Here is an 11,334-nt window from a genome sequence, read left to right as displayed (position 1 = left end):
CATAGCAACCAAAGCAACTTTTTTTTTTTTTTTGCGGTAAGCGGGCCTCTCACTGTTGTGGCCTCTCCCGTTGTGGAGCACAGGCTCCGGACGCACAGGCTCAGCGGCCATGGCTCACAGGCCCAGCTGCTCCGCAGCATGTGGGATTTTCCCGGACCGGGGCACGAACCCGTGTCCCCTGCATCGGCAGGCAGACTCTCAACCACTGCGCCACCAGGGAAGCCCATCCAAAACAACTTTTGAGTGAAACAGTAGACATCATTCTTGAATGATCTTTTGTCAATCCTACAACCAATGTCTCCACAGTGATCTCTTACCTCATCCAACATCCAGCTTCATACCATCTCTCTGGTTTTTATGTTCTATCTTGCTTCCTCCTCTCTTCCTCTTGGAACAGTAAGAACTTCACATTTTTCTAAATTCTATAGAGCAATTTTCCCTTCAAGTTGTCCAGCAAATGAAATTCTCTTCCATTAGTGGTGGTATGTTTATGAATAGATAGAAAAGAAGCTCTCTTCTTACTTTTGACTTATTTTAATGTTTTTTTCCTCCAGGATTTTAGACACTGTATTCAAGTAGGTTTGCTAGTATATGTTCTGACTTTTACATGTTTGAAGATATCTCTATTTTTGTCATCATGCATAAGAATAACTTGATTGTGTTTAGCATTCCTAAGTCACAATCATTTTATTTACAGCTCTGTGGTCGATTCTTTTTCTTCTTTTATTTAGTGTCTTAGAGAAGAATCTTTGAGACCCATTTAATTTTGCTGGTAAGTAGATTTTTGTCCTGCTATATTATGGATATTTTCCCTTATCTCTGAAGCTTATTATCCTTTCTTTTGAATTCTAAGAGATTTTTATAAGTTTATCTTCTACATAACTAATGTTGCCTTTTCAGATGTAACAAATTGGGTTACTTTCTTTTTTTTTTTTTTTTTCGCGGTACACGGGCCTCTCACTGTTGTGGCCTCTCCCGTTGTGGAGCATAGGCTCCGGACTCACAGGCTCAGCGGCCATGGCTCACGGGCCCAGGCGCTCCGCGGCATGTGGGATCCTCCTGGACTGGGACACGAACCCGCGTCCCCTGCATCGGCAGGCGGACTCTCAACCACTCTGCCACCAGGGAAGCCCTACTTTCATCTTTTGATGAAAATAATTATGTTATTTGTTTTTTTCTCTTTGATCCAAGAGAATTTTTTTCTAGAATGCTTTGTGGTAGTCAGAATAATGGGACACCACCACTGAACACCCACCAAAGATGTCCATGTTCTGATCCCTGGAAACTATGAATGCTACTTTACGTGACAAAAGATACTTTGCAGATGTGATTATGTTAAGGATCTTGAGAAGGGAGCATCATTCTGGATTATCTGGGTGAGCTCAGATAATGTATTATCAAGGGTCCTTATAAGAGATATCAGGAGAGTAAGAGCCAGAGAGAAATATTGGAAGATGCTATACTGCTGGCCTTGAAGACAGAGCATGGGACCACAAGCCAAAGTGTGCAGGCAGCCTGTAGAAGCTAAAAAGTCAAGGAAATGGATTCTCCCTTACAGTGCCCAGGGGAACACACCCTACTGTCGTCTTGATTTTAGAACTTCTAACCTCCAGCTCTGTGAGAGAATAAATTTATATTGTTTAAGTCATAATTTTGTGGTAATGTGTTAAACAGTAATAGAAAATTAATGCATACTGTCATTAGTTTCATAGTAAAAAAGTCTTCTTTAATTTTATTGCACATGTGAATCAAAAAATGTTAGAATGGTTTTCTGTTTATTGTAGGAATTTTATTTTTTATAAAAGGTATTTTTGATTTTTTAAAAAAGGAATGTAGTGTAAATTATAGGATTTTTCCTTAAGTATGGTAAGTTTTCTCAGTTTGGTCATCCACAGAGGGCTATCTATGCTTTCCTAGTCTTGTCTTATGGCTAAATCGAAATGGATATGATTTTCTCTCTAGTATCTCTCCAGTCTAGATCAAGTGATAAGTGGAAAAAGTTACAATCTAATAGTGTAACTCTGATGTCTTCCCAAATCTCAAGGTTTTTGAAATAACTCTTTCCTCTATCATAGAAATAAAGTAACTCAGGCTCCCATCTAATGCGAGTGAAGATAATGTAGTTGTTTCCCAAATAATTTCTGAAGTCTAAGTAAGTGCTCACAAATTTTAACAACCACTTGCCATTTCCCACTATGAATCATTTAGAGAATGATTACTCAGTAGCAAGAGTAATCTTAAAATATAGATAGTATCATGTCACTCCCTTGTTTAAATCCTTCAGTGGTTCCTCATTTCACTTCGGGAAAGACAAAAATCTTTAAGCTCACGAACTTCAGTGTTATCTGTCCTGTGCCTACCTCGCCAGGATATCTGCTGCTGTCATCTCTCACCATCATCCTTTTGAGGCCTTAAATACATCAAGTTTCTTCCTACCGCAGGACTTTGCATAAATCCTTTCCTCCATGAAATGTTTTTCCTCCCCACCCCTTCTGCCTCCTAACAGCTCTTCATCCTTCAGATTTCATTTTAAGTGTCATTCCCTCAAAGGTTTCCCATGACCTTGCCTGCCAGTTAAAATTAGTTCCTCCTGTTACAGCTTCTAATAGAATCCTATAAATTTTCTCAGTGATTATTTAATGTCTGCCCCCTCTAAAAAGCTGTAAGTTTTAATATGGCAAAGACTATGTCTTTCGTTACAGTCTATCTCCAGAGCCAAGCTCAGGTAACATTTGAGTAAGTGAATGAATCTGAATTGCTGTTTCTGGCTTCTCCATGGTGATTTCTGGCCATTGCATTTCATCCTCTGTTCTATTTCATTAATCTGTCTTCGCTTCAGAGCATGACCATCACCTCTCATCTTTGTTTTTCAGTGCCCAAGTCTGTGCTAAATGAAGGCTCATGCCAGGTTGCAGGTTTGTTTTCATTTTTAAACTTCATTTATTCATTCAAAATATTTGCACGGGGCACTATTCTAAACATTTAGTGATTCTTTCTTGGTGTGGGAAACAAGATGCAATGTTGCCAGCTCATTGCTCTATGAGGCCTTGTGCTGCCCTTGATATGGTCCAAATGTTTTGGTCCGTATATGTGAGGTTATGCTCCTGAGGATGCAATGCCTGGATTTCAAGTTTCACCCTAATACTTCTGAATTTCAGAGGGTGGTGGTATTAATTCGCCAGTGTTTTCTCTACTGCATTATGAATATATTACCCTTTTAAAAGAGGATGTTTGTCATTGGCACTGCATGCCTTCCTTCAAAACAATTCTATGTATATCTATATTATTGATACTTTTAAAAGAAATGCATCAAGGTTTCTTGCATATGGCCAGTATTCATCTTTCCTTTCTGGTGCTAATGTGGAAATTTTTCCTCTTTCCCATTTAAAAAAATATTTTATTAGGCATTGCAATCGGAATATGAAAGCAGGGAGATAAAAGTCTGCCCTTGTTATTATCTTGCCCAAAAGCTGCCAGTGATTTCTTCACCAAACTATGATCTCCTTACCCTCTATCTTGTCTGTTGTCTATTTATCAGTTTATTTTTGTTATGGGTAGGAACTGCATTCTAGGAAATTACTATGTATATTAAAAACTCACGAGTATCCATATAGTGTGAAATATCCTGTAACAGATTGTCCCGATAGCCTCAGAGGAAGAATTTCATGACTCTAGTAACATTTGCGTTTCATAGTTGATTGAGTACCTTGCGAAATGAATGAGCACTGTCATGAATACTTCACTCTGTTGGATCACTCCAGTATATTGGCATTTGAATGTTCATCACCACTATCAAATCAATTCAGCATTACTAACTTCACTTCTAGGGAATGGATTTTTGTAGCCTTCTTCTCCATAACTTGGAAGAAGAGAAAAGAGAAAGCTCCACGAGGTATGAAAGAGTGCTAGAATTCATCCATTTTATAAGTGAATTCAAGTGGCATCAGATGAAACCCAACCACATATATGTGCGAATATGAAACACTAAGGTGAGGATAACATTCAGACATAAAATGAGATCATTATTCTCAAATAGAGTTGTTCTTTTGAACGGTATTATTGGAGGATAATCTTGGAAAGAAGAACTTCTAAAGCTAGTTGTGGCTGTAATCCATTAGAATGACTTCATAAGAGTGGCTTGTAAATATCCCCTTAAACATACTTGAATGAGAATAATTTTTCTCTTACGTGCTTGAGACAGCTAAATACAGCATGGTCTTTCCAGAAATGATACCAACACAATATATCATTAATTTTATCCAATTGTTTCCTGAAGTGGCTCCAATTACATGATTTTTTTTCATCTAATATAGTTCATTTACAGAAAGCGGAATATAAGCAACATTGTATTTTATTTTCCACTAAGAAAGGGAGTCTATTTGATATAATAATATTATTTTGGACCCTTTATATTGAGAAAAAGAATATATATCTCGTTAAACTATAAAGTATCCACATTCAACTGGGTACCTAATTATTTTCCCTGAGGACTTTTTTTTCAGGAACAAATGTGATGAGGCAATGAGTATATCATTAGTTTCATTTTATAGAGATAATACTCATACATTTTTCTTTGTCATAGTAAGTAAAACATTTCAGAGGTCTAAAATAAAATATTAATCTACTCCCACCTTTCCTATTCCACATCCTGAGAGAACCCAGTGTAATCAGTATCAGGATGATGTCTCTCTTCCACATCATTTTCTATGTTTATACAGATAAAATTAATACAATATATGTATGTGTGATGTGAAAATATCCAAGACAATGTAAAAATAAATTCTATTTATTTAATTCTATTCTATACTTCTATTATAGAATTACTATAATCAAAAGAAGAATACGGTATTGACTGAGGAATAGACCTTTCTCATACACACCCCGCTATATTCTGCGTGGCTATCACACATGAGCAGTTAGTGTCAGCCTCCTGCTCAAGCTTCCAGTGACCCTCCATTGTTTATAGTTCTGTCCAACAAAACTTTCTATGGTCATGGAAATATTCTGTAACCTGTTTTATCCATTAGGGTAGCTACTAGCTACATGTGGCTATTGGGCATTTGAAACATGGCTCATGGAACTAAGGTACTGAATTTTTGTTTTTTTTGTTTTTTGTTTTTTTGCGGTACGCGGGCCTCTCACTGTTGTGGGCTCTCCCGTTGGGGAGCACAGGCTCCGGACGCGCAGGCTCAGCGGCCATGGCTCACGGGCCCAGCCGCTCCGCGGCACGCGGGACCCTCCCGGACCAGGGCACGAACCCGTGTCCCCTGCATCGGCAGGCTGACTCTCATCCACTGCATCACCAGGGAAGCCCGGTACTGAATTTTTAATTGTGCTTAATTTCAATTAATTGAAATGTAAATGGTCACAAGTGGTTTGTAGCTACTGTACTGGACAGCACAGATCTGTAATGTCAAACCCAAACTCCTTATCAAGCATTTAAGATCCTCCATAATTTTATCTCAGATGACCTGAGATCAAGGCCTATAGGACCTTAGAATAAAAACTGAAAGATAGTGGTGCTGCAAACACAGCGAAGGAAAGCCTAAAAGCGTGGCCTACAGGACACATGGGAATACTGTTCTTACCTCTGCTTTGAATATATCATCAACTTTATTATTGAAAGCACAGCTTCTGCTTAAAAATCATTCAGCAAGTTTCCTTCCTCCTTTTCCAGTTCATCTTTTTGATTATTGCAGGCATGTTAGTTGGGGAGAAAGAGGATGTAAAGGGTGAATATAGTCTTATGATTAATTAACCTTTTATGATGCATGTATTAGGGGAATAGATACAGTAGGACTAGCACTGCTTTTGACTAACCAATTTTAGGTTTTACCACGTTCAGTTGTTTGAGAGATAATTCAATACATATTTACTTCCAATTGTTTAGCAGCGGGGCCCTACTGAATAAAATCTCTGGAAAATACTTTATGGAGTCGTTGACATATTGACAAATGACAAAAGAAATATTTTTGGATCATTGTCTTTCATTTATATGGACAATCAAGAATTATGTCTTTTGGACAAACACGTTCATGCTTTGTAAGGGTCTTGTATGTGAAGAATGCAAAGAGCATAGCTATTTGGTCTGCTTGTTTATCTGATAGCTCTGAGATTCCATTTATCTGAATAATATTATTTTCAAAATTTCTGTGTCAGTAACTGATTAGCTCTCCAGGGATTGCGCATTTATGAGTGCAAATGGCCTCCTGATTTTTCTAAAACAAAACTAGCTTCTTTGGCAGGCAAAATGTTTCCAGTGAAGTGATCTCCTTTTCTCACATTAAATAACAAAGATTGGATTTTTCTAAATGTTTTGTCTATGCAACATCTTTAACACTTTAATTGATTTGAAATGATCTTGGCCTTGTAAAGTATGTTCTCTAAATGGTTAGGTTTTTCTTCTTTCTTTGAACCAGTGTAAGCATTTCTACAGCACCTGGTTCCTTGAAAAGCAGAACCCATGCCATACCTACAAGTTGGAACACCTCCAAGAAAGTCCTTTTGTTTGTGTGTGTTTGTGGTGAATCATTCATAGTCTGTGAGATCTATCAAAATAGTGTTGTCTGAAAACCTTGTTTTCCTATTTTTTTTCTTCTGATGACTCATACTTCAGTGCTTTCATGCCTAGATTCTTTTTTCTTTCTTGTTTCTCATCATGTTCATTCAGAAGATGTTCTTTCACTAGTTCCAAAATTTGTATTTCTATATTCTGTCAGTTTTCATCTTGAAACATACACACAGCAATATGCTCGGAATTATAAAATTCTGCATTAAATCCCAACACTTAAAAAACCCCTCATCTTCTCAATACAGGTTTACCTGCACTTCTGTTCTCATTTTTATTTAGTCCAAATTTATTAACATTTAAATTTCATTAGCGCTTGAAACTCTATTTTATCTGTTAGGAAGATTTTGGCTATGAGAAACATAAAAACCAATGTTAAGTGGCTTAAACAACAAGGGTACTTGATACTTCATGCATGGATATGAAAGGTATGGTGGCTTCAAGGTTAGCTCAATGAGTAATAATGGTCTCAAGGACTCAGGTTCTTCCTATCTTTCTCTTCAGTCATTCTTTTCTTTTAAGTCAGTTTTATTGAAGCATAACTTACAAAAAAAGTCATGAATTTTAAGTGTACAATTAAATGAATTTTGACAAATGTATAATCATATAATCACTACCACAATCAAGAAATTAAACACCTCTATCATTCCAAAAAGTTCCATTAGCCCCTTTGCAGTCAATCCCATCCTCCCAACCTAGGCCCTGCCAATTTCAATGGAATTATACAGTATGTACTCTTTTGCCTCTTCTCTCCTTCACAAAGCATCATGTTTTTGAGATCCATCCAGGTTGCTGCTTATATCAATAGTTTGTTCCTTTTTATTGCTGAGTGACAGTCCATTGTGTAGGAGATATACTGCATACCACAATCTGTATACCCATTCACTAGTTGATGGGAATTTGAGTTGTTTCCAGTTGTTGACTATTACATAGGAAGTTGTTATAAATGTTCACATACAAGTCGTTGTGTAGATAGAGGTTTACGTTTCTCTTGAGTAAATACTTAGGAACATGAATGCTGGGTCATACGCTAACTATATGTTTAACATTACAAAAAACTGATTAACTGTTTTCCAAAATACCTGTACTATTTTGAATCCCTACTACCAGTGTAAGAGAGTTCCAGTTACTCCACATACTTACTAAAACTGGGTATCTTAGTGCTTTGTGAAGAGCAAAATTTTTAATTTTTATTAAGCTAATTTATCAGTTTCTTCATTTAGGTTTTCAGCTTTCCCCCCGCCACCCTGGGGTACATTCTAATCACACAAATTCAAAGATTACAAAGATTTACCAAATCCAAGATCATAAAATCTTTCTCCCAGGTTTTCTTCCAAAAGTTTTATAGTTTTTAACTCTTGTATTTAGATTTAGGTGTATGATCAATTTCAAGTTAATTTTTATGTGGGGTATAAATTAAGGGTTGAGGTTCTTTTCTTTTTTCCTCTCTTTCTTTCTATAATAGATGTGATAGATAGATAGATGATAGATAGATGTTCCAAGTGTTCTAACCTCATTTGTTGAATGTTCTGCAATTTCTAGTGTGTTAGATTTGTACTTTGTTCTATACTCATGGTCACAGATGACTGCAAAAATTCCAGGCATCACATTTGGAATGACATGCAGGAGAGACCATCTCTTCATAGAAGTGTACAGGAAACTTTTATTCATCTTTTATTACCTACACTTCATACATGCTTCCTGTCTAAATCAATCAGTGGAAAGGGGAATGGGACCACCATTATTCATTTATTCTTTTAACAGAAAATGACATGTTTTCTATATGCATTCTAGGGGCTAGGAGTACAGTAGTGATGAGAAGAGTAAAAATTGTTGCCTGCTTTTATGGAGCATACAACTTACTGAAGAATACTATTTGCCTATTTTCAAAATAAATAAGTAACCGGTATAATATCTTGTTGTACAGTATTAAGCACTGGGAGGGAAAAAGGAAAAGGGACTATGAAGTATTGTGGGTAGGTTGAAAGTTTAGATAGGATAGTTAGGAAAGGGCTCACGGAGTTGACTTTTGCATAGGAGACCTGAAGAAGGTGATAAAGTAGGCCATACAGATATCAGATTGAAGAGTGGTCCGGACAGTATGAAAAGTGCAATAGTCCTGAGAACAGCAAGGAGGCCGCAGTGGTTGCAGAAAGTAACAGGAAACGGGGGAGGTACAAAACATGTAGATCATTGTAGGTAAGTCATTCTCAACCAGCAGCAATTTTGGCAAAATTTACAAATTTTGGTGATGTCCGGGGGACATTTTTGGTTGTCACAACCTGTAGTACTACAGAGGCCCAGGGTGTTGATAAATGACCTATAATGCACAGGAGAATCCACTTTTGACTAGCCTCCCCTTTGTCAACAAGGAATTATCTGGCCCAAATGTCAGTAGTACCAAGGTTGAAAAACACTGTTTTAGGTCATAGTGAGGACTGGCTGACAATGACTGAATTAGAATGTCACTGAAGAGTTTTGAGCAGAGAAATGATCTAAAGCTTCTAAAAAGATCATGCGGTTGTTTGTTGTGAATAGACTGAAGGGGTAGAAGGGTTAGAAATACGATAGCTTTTAGGACGGTACTACCAGTATCCAGGAAAGACATGGTGGCTTGGACCAGAAAGATAAAGTAGGAGTGGTAGGAAGTGATGGATTCTGGATATATTTTGAAGGCTGAGCTAACAGGATTTACGAACTGCTATGAACTAAATGTTTGTGTCCTCCTAAAATTTGTATGTTGAAACGTAATCCCCAAGGTGATTGTATTTGGAAGCAGGAGCCTTCGGAATGTGACTGAGTCATGAACTTGGCCAGACTCAGGACTGTGAGGAATACATCTCTGTTGTTTATAAACCACCTAGTCTGTGGTATGCTATTATAGCAGTGGGAAAGGGCTATGATACTAACATACTAGGTATATATAGGTATGAAACAGAGGAGCCATGTATGACCCCTTAAGAGTAATCTGTTGTGCCTGGTGCTGTTGTTGCATCTTCCCAAAGATAGTAACCTGGGGACTGGGTAGAAATCTGAACCAATTTGGAATGGCACATTTAATGCCCATATAAACGTTTGGGCAGGCAAACAACAGCATCTGTTACGTATATATCTTATAGAAATAAGAATGGATGTTGTTAGATTAGTGAGTGACTATCTTAAAGGGCATGATTATTCTATGTATAGACTATTGAGTTGCTTTAAAAATGCTTTTTTATCCACATGAGAGATTTTTAAAAAGTGTCTTCTCATGCCATCTTTCATTTGGTGACAGTTTGATAGATGTAGGAAGTATTAAAACCCTATTCCATCAAAGTCATTAAAGGATTTTGACTTCCAGTATTTACATCCCAAGCAATTATTGACTTCCCACATAAGATGTTGATGTATTGTTTAAGAATTGCTTTCTGAGCACTTGCTTTGCCTAACCTAAAATATTATAAGCTAACTATGAGTCCTTATTATATGTTAGAAAACTACTTATGTCTTTCACTTAATTATCATCATAATCTTATAACCAATAACCTGACAAACTCTACTTAGGCTTCTTGACCAAACTCTACTTAGACCCCCCTGAACTCTTCCTCAAATAGGCCTTGACTTTTGGACTTCCATGTTCTCTCTATACTGTCCAATTTTAGCAAACATCCTGCTAAGTTTAGCCAGAATCTCTCCATTCTCCATATCGAATCCAGTTCCTCATCCTCCACCCCCCCCCCCACCCCCGTGATGTCTGATCACCTTGGCCTGTCTTCTGCAAGAATTCTGTTAGCACCATCTAACCAGAATCCTCTCCTCTCCCCTGATATTTCCTCTTAGTAATTTTCTATCCACTGACCCCCACCCAGGTCCTCGGCTATAAATTGCCGCTTTTCTTTGCTGTATTTGGAATTTAGCATAGCTCTTTCTGCTATTTCCAGAGTTTTGAATAGTCTTCCTTACCATTTTAAGAAATGTCGGAATAATTTTTTCTTTAACAAACCTTCTTAACCTGAATAACTAGAGTTATTTCCATTTCACAGATCAAAAAAAAAAAGAAAAAAAATGAAAGTTTTGTAAAGTAATTACGTTTAGTCAAGATTATCCAACTAGTAAATGGGTCTTGAGCCAATATGCCTCTGAGAACTTAAACGCTGTGTTACAGGCCTTCCTGCTCACACAGGCTTCTTGCTCTAGAGGCCTGGCCAGTGTTACTGGCCGCCCGGGTAAATGCTCAGTAAGGACCGGCCTGTTGACTCGGAAACTCTAGGTACCGAGATCATGGTACAAGAGGCCTGAAATTTCTTCTACACAAATGCACACCAAACTGATCTGATGGTGTAGACCCGCCGCCGCCTCTTTGTCTCTGCGTCCCCGAGCGCTTACAGGCCGCCTTAAAGAGAACGCTGGCCGCGGCCTAGACGAGGTTCCGTGGGCCCGGGGCCGCAGTCTGCGCCCAGAGCGAGCTGTGTCGGGCGCGCGCAACGCCGCGGGCCCAGGTGCAAGAAGTTAGTTTGGCCCCTTCCGCGGGCCGCGCCGGCTGCGGGCCCGCCTCCCCGCGGGATTGGAGGCCCGCGGCCCCGCCCGGCCCTGCTAGGCCGGCGGCAGGCGTTTCGCGGTCTGGCGGCGGGGACGCGGAGGGCCTGGTTAACCTCCTCTCGTCCCCGGGTCCTGGGGGTCTCGTCGGTACCCCACACTTCCGAGCCCCGCTCTCCGCCTCCTCGGCCCGCGTGGCGCCCCAGCCCTGGGTGGAGCTGCGGTCGGAGAGAGACGCCGGGGCCTCCGGG

Source organism: Phocoena phocoena, chromosome 14 (assembly GCF_963924675.1).
Source record: "Phocoena phocoena chromosome 14, mPhoPho1.1, whole genome shotgun sequence".
In the NCBI taxonomy this organism is placed as follows: domain Eukaryota; kingdom Metazoa; phylum Chordata; class Mammalia; order Artiodactyla; family Phocoenidae; genus Phocoena; species Phocoena phocoena.
This window is presented reverse-complemented; position numbering follows the sequence as displayed.